Source organism: Lactuca serriola, chromosome 5 (genome assembly GCF_051521515.1).
Source record: "Lactuca serriola cultivar US96UC23 chromosome 5, Lser_US96UC23_V15, whole genome shotgun sequence".
In the NCBI taxonomy this organism is placed as follows: domain Eukaryota; kingdom Viridiplantae; phylum Streptophyta; class Magnoliopsida; order Asterales; family Asteraceae; genus Lactuca; species Lactuca serriola.
In genome coordinates, this window is record NC_136412.1 from 281,018,729 (window position 1) to 281,025,204 (window position 6,476).

A 6,476-nucleotide genomic window follows, 5' to 3' on the forward strand; every position below is an offset into this window, starting at 1 on the left:
TAAAATTAAAAAACAATGTTTGATATTTTAAATAATTATAATGATAAAAATTAAAACATTAAGAAAATAAATTTTAAAAAATTAATTAACAATAACAAGAACTATAAATAACATTTTATTCATGTATAACTCGGGGGTAGAAGTCATTCAAACGATTGAGATTATGCAGTTAAAATAGATGTATATATTATCATATAATTCAAAATAATCAATACATTATATCAATTTAGTATATGAATTATTATATCAAATTTAACAACAACGTTATTGCTATATAAAAAAACATATATTTGTACAAACTGCAAATATATAGGTGTTTCTGCGCATCGTGCGGACAATCGCCTATATCTTATAAAGCTAGCAATTTTCCTTGAACCTTATGCATTTGAAACTCCTAAGACCATTTTTTCTTGAACCTTATGCATTTGAAACTCCAAAGAATATTCAACTTATACAAATTAAATTATGATTAATTGAAATATTATAATTTGTAACTCTTAAAACTCTTCAAATCATGCTATTTAATTGATGAGTTAAATGAAATATTTAACCTATATAAGAAATTTGTAGATTACATATTGCATGTATGTCAACACAAAATGATAGATTATATTTGTAAGGTTTGAAGAGTTATATAAGTGGTTCTATGGATGTAAGAAAGTAATTGCAACTTTTCCAAATATAAATTCATGTAAACTTAAATTGGGTGCATGTAAAGGTTTAGACATTAACCAATGTTCAAATTTAGGTATGTTTGTAAAGGTATACTTGAGATCATTTTTTAAGTTTATGTGTTATGCATCTTTCTATAATCACAAGATGATGATGTGAGATTGATAATTACTTCTCATAATCTTTTGGTAAATCAACCATCAAGTTATTTATAAGTTATAACAATTAACTTTGTTAACATGTATGTATCTTTATGTTCTCTCTCTCTCTCTCTCTCTCTCTCTCTCTCTTTATATGTTAAGAAAATATATTTTATGTACAAGAGAACATTATTCAACATATATTTTATGTTATGTATATACTATGTTAGTTTCTATCGTTTATTTTGTAAATAACATCGATGGAGTTTTTTATAATTGATTTTGATGAGAGGAGTTTATAATTATTATTCCAAATTGTGGGTGATAATCACGAATTAGAACGAATGATTTTTAATATGATATGACTTTATTGTTGAAAACTAATAATTATGTGTGTTATAAAAATGAATTCTTTATGCTCTACCAAAACTTATATGGATGTACCCAATTTTAAATGTTTTTATAGTTTTAAAAATAAATTATCTTATTACATTTATCAATTTCCTTTTTTCCTATTCATTTTTTATCGTAAAGGAAAAGTAAAATAAATAAAAAATTAATCTTTTCATAAGAAAATATAAGTGATCAAAATATACCTCAACTATAACACTCCTCCTCCCCTAACCCACTCTTAACTTATTGTATTTAAGATTAGTCGCAATACATAACAATTACTATTGCTTTGAAATTCAAATTACCATTTTATTTGGACCGTTCATTTTCTTCCAATATTTCATAGCTTTAAGGAAAAAATGAAAATACAATAAAAAAGAGCGATAGTTTTTTTAAATATAGTAATGAAAATTTTCAAATAAATAGTTTTTAATTAGTAAAAAGTAATAATTGTTTAAAATAACATAAAACTAAAGAATAGACTATATTATATTAATAAATTATTGTTATTTGAAATAATAATAATAATAATAATAATAATAATAATAATAATAATATAGGAAATATAAATATTCAAATAAGTTATTTACAAATTGGTTAAAAATAAGTATAGTTTAAAATAATTTTAAATCAAAAACTTAATTCAATTTGATTCAAACATAATTTTTTATATTTTTCTTATCGCATACTTAAAATTATTATAATATAAGTTACAACTTAGTATAAAAATTATTATTTCAATGATAAATACTTATAATATTGTTTTTATAACATATAATTGTTAATATTTATATTTGATGTGACCTTGCTTCGGTTCTTTCTCAAGCTCCACTGATGGGTTCCGAATTGCTCCTACAAGATCACAAGAAAGAAGGGCCGTCATCCGTTTCCCGGGAGGAGGCTCCCGGAAAGACGCTCCGACAGTCAAGTTAGCTAGGGTTTAAGGCTTTATGTGTATATTGCTTAGAGATGATAACTTACCTGCCGAGATCGTGAGCGTACCCTTTTATACCCAGCGACCCTGTTCGTCCGTACGAGGCAGGATCGCTTTGGGGGGACAAGGTCAGAGACGCTGATTGGAGGATTGTGCGCCTCTATTTGTCAAATCGTTGTCATTGGCTCCAGCGGTAATGCCCTGATCCTTTGCCTTGTTGCCTGACTGTATCCGTTGTCTTGGTATTGGGAGCGTCCCTGGAGGGCGCGGGCCTTTTTCCAGAGCGCTCTGCTCTTTAGGGGCGCTGAGCCTGGCTTAACGAGTGCGTCGGGTTCCTTGGCCAGGTGCGACTCTTCCGTGCTAGCTTAGGCACGTTATCAATATTACATTAGTTGACACAAATCAAGAGTTTAAAACTCTCACTACAACTCAATAGTCTTTTTTCGTTTAAATGTAATTATGATTTCAAATTTAATATAATTTGCCTTTATATTCTCCACTACATTCAAAAGTTTTTTAAACTTATGGTTAATAATGTGCAATGTTTTTTATTTTCCACTTATTTGTTATACACATTGTAGCTATATTAGTAGTATATAAGTAAGTTTTGATTAAAAATCATATGTTTGAAAAGATTTGTGATTCAAATGAAAGATTTGAAAAAAAAAGTTTTGTCGTATCAATGAATATTTCAACACACATTTTTTATAACAATGTTTCTATATATCAAATGTATATTGATTTCTAAATATTCATTTTGAATGATTTATAAGTGTTTAATAAGTTTTGTTTGATGTAAATGTTATAATGTTGTAGTGTTTTTATTTTATTAAAAGCTACAATGTTTTTCATACTATTTGTTATTTGTTTTATATACAAACTGACATACATTTTATATATAATTTCCACACTTAAAATGCTCTATAAAATCATCAAAAGTTGTAGTATTTCTTTTTTCATACTACTTTGTTTTTTATATATAGGAATCAATATATGTTTGATATATATAATTTACACAACATAAAATGGTCTATAAAATCATGAATTAACAGGGAAAATAACTAATGATATAAATTTATTAAAATTAATAAAACTAATATGTTAACTATAGAGTTTGTTTTGCTATTGACATCGATTTTACATGTATAAGTATTAAATCAGAATTTGTTAAATGTTATTATTTTAATTAAATCAGAATTTATGTGTGTATATTGCTTAGAGAGGATAGCTTACCTGCCGAGATCGTGAGCGTACCCTTTTATACCCAACGACCCTGTTCGTCCGTACGAGATATGATCGCTTTGGGGGGACAAGGTCAGAGACGCTCATTGGATGATTGTGCGCCTCTATTTGTCAAATCGTTGTCATTGGCTCCGGCGGTAATGCCCTGATCCTTTGCCTTGTCGCCTGACTGTATCCGTTGTCTTGGTATTGGGAGCGTCCCTGGCGGGCGCGAGCCTTTTTCCAGAGCGCTCTGCTCTTTAGGGGCGCCGAGTCTGGCTTAACGAGTGCGTCAGGTTCCTTGGCCAGGTGCGACTCTCCCGTGCTAGCTTAGGCACGTTATCAATATTACATTAGTTGACACAAATCAAGAGTTTAAAACTCTCACTACAACTCAATAGTCTTTTTTCGTTTAAATGTAATTATGATTTCAAATTTAATGTAATTTGCCTTTATATTCTCCACTACATTCAAAAGTTTTTTAAACTTATGGTTAATAATGTGCAATGTTTTTTATTTTCCACTTATTTGTTATACACATTGTAGCTATATTAGTAGTATATAAGTAAGTTTTGATTAAAAATCATATGTTTGAAAAGATTTGTGATTCAAATGAAAGATTTGAAAAAAAAAGTTTTGTCGTATCAATGAATATTTCAACACACATTTTTTATAACAATGTTTCTATATATCAAATGTATATTGATTTCTAAATATTCATTTTGAATGATTTATAAGTGTTTAATAAGTTTTGTTTGATGTAAATGTTATAATGTTATAGTGTTTTTATTTTATTAAAAGCTACAATGTTTTTCATACTATTTGTTATTTGTTTTATATACAAACTGACATACGTTTTATATATAATTTCCACACTTAAAATGCTCTATAAAATCATCAAAAGTTGTAGTATTTATTTTTTCATACTACTTTGTTTTTTATATATAGGAATCAATATATGTTTGATATATATAATTTACACAACATAAAATGGTCTATAAAATCATGAATTAATAAGGAAAATAACTAATGATATAAATTTATTAAAATTAATAAAACTAATATGTTAACTATAGAGTTTGTTTTGCTATTGGCATCGGTTTTATATGTATAAGTATTAAATCAGAATTTGTTAAATGTTATTATTTTAATTAAATAATTATATTCACAGGCAACGCGCAGGGATTCGACTAGTGTGTGTATATATATATATATATATATATATATATATATATATATATATATATATATATATATATATATATATATAAAACGTGTGCCACATGTTATTTTTTTTAGAGTTTCAGTTTAAAAATTTAACATTTATTCTCAAGTTGACACGCGTCAATCTCATAAATTTTTCTCTATTAATTAGGTTTTTAAAATTCAAATAAATCAAGATATGTATTATAACTGAACTTTAAAATTTGAAATAAGTTATATGGTAATTGATTTGAAATAAATTATATTTCTATCTTTCGTCATATTTTAGTATTTTATTAATATATTTTTTATATTTTATCAATGTAGTTTGATTTTCTAAGTTGTCAACCCGTGTAATACGCTCGTCTCTAACCTATTATTAAATATAATGCGAATCTATGAGGTTACGCCGAAAAAAATAAAGATGTGAAATAAATAATATATTTATAGGTGAAAGAATTTGAATAAATAAATACATAATTTACTTATTTATTATTGACTAAATAAAGCAAATAAATAAAAAGTTTATTTATTAAATAAATAATATGATTTATATATTAACTAGTAGGAATTACATGCGCCGATGGCGCTGGGTTGGATAAGATTACTTAGACCTTGATAAAATTTTGAAGCAGAAAAACATATTCGCTATGTTGGTTCTCCACAAAAGAGGCTATTTCCTATGTCGGAGAGGGAAACGGCGTCGAAGGAGGGCTGAGGGAGGCAAGGTCGGCAGTGGTGTCTTGATGAGGGTGGGAATGAGAATTAAGGGGGGGAATGGAGTTTCGGGCAAAAGTATTGGATTCAGTAAAAAAGGGAATTGATGTGCCAATTTTGGTGAATCACGACGATAAGTGAGGAAGTTAATACCCGACATGTGTATAGTAAGAGAAAAATTAACGAAACACACCCTCAATTGTTAAAAGAAGAGGGTAAAGAAGATGTGAAGAGAGGTAAACGTAAAATTAAAAAAAGTGAGCAACGATTATGTTAAACCGGCAAAAATGTGTGGCCAAAATCAAAAAGTATAAAAAATGTGAGAGAATATGGCGTGGCAATTTTCTTAAGTCGGCAGAAATTTGTGGCAAAATTCAAAATTTCAAAACATTACTGTTCACCGACCTTTTAGGAATTAATATATATATATATATATATATATATATATATATATATATATATATATATATATATATATATATATAATGCTAGTTATTTTAATTAATTAATTAAATAATTAATTGAATTTGGGTCAATAACTTAAGATAACTCATTAGTGTTGGTATTTAAGAAAACTATACAAGGGTTTATGATAAATATGAAAGAGTAAATTACAGAAATGGTACTGTGGTTTGGTCGAATTCTTATTTTTCGTCTTTAAATTTAAAATCTGATAGGTTACATCTCCATGGTTTGTGAGAATTTCACTGTTGGTCTTTAGTCCATATAGAAAGACCAAATTACATTCTCTTTCTTTTTTCCTTTTTCTTTTAACAATTATATATATATATATATATATATATATATATATATATATATATATATATATATATATATACACACCCTAATTGCTTTGCTTAAGGACCAAGCAAGCCTTAAACCTTCCATAAAATAGCCTATGACCGAAAATTCTAGAGCCTCTCTAGAAGATTTTCATCCAAGCCTCTTAGGAGGGTTGTATGACTTCTTCCTCAACTATCAGTAAATTACCAAACAACCCCTACACATTTAATTAATACATTTAATCCCAAAATTAATTCCAAATTAATTTCTGATTAACTACTAATTAATAATATGATTTCTAATTAATATATTATTTCCATAATACATTAATAAATCATTTATTTTAATTTATTAATCAAATTAATAAATTCCTCATCTTTCTCAATACATCATCGTGTCTAGTTGCTAGTGTG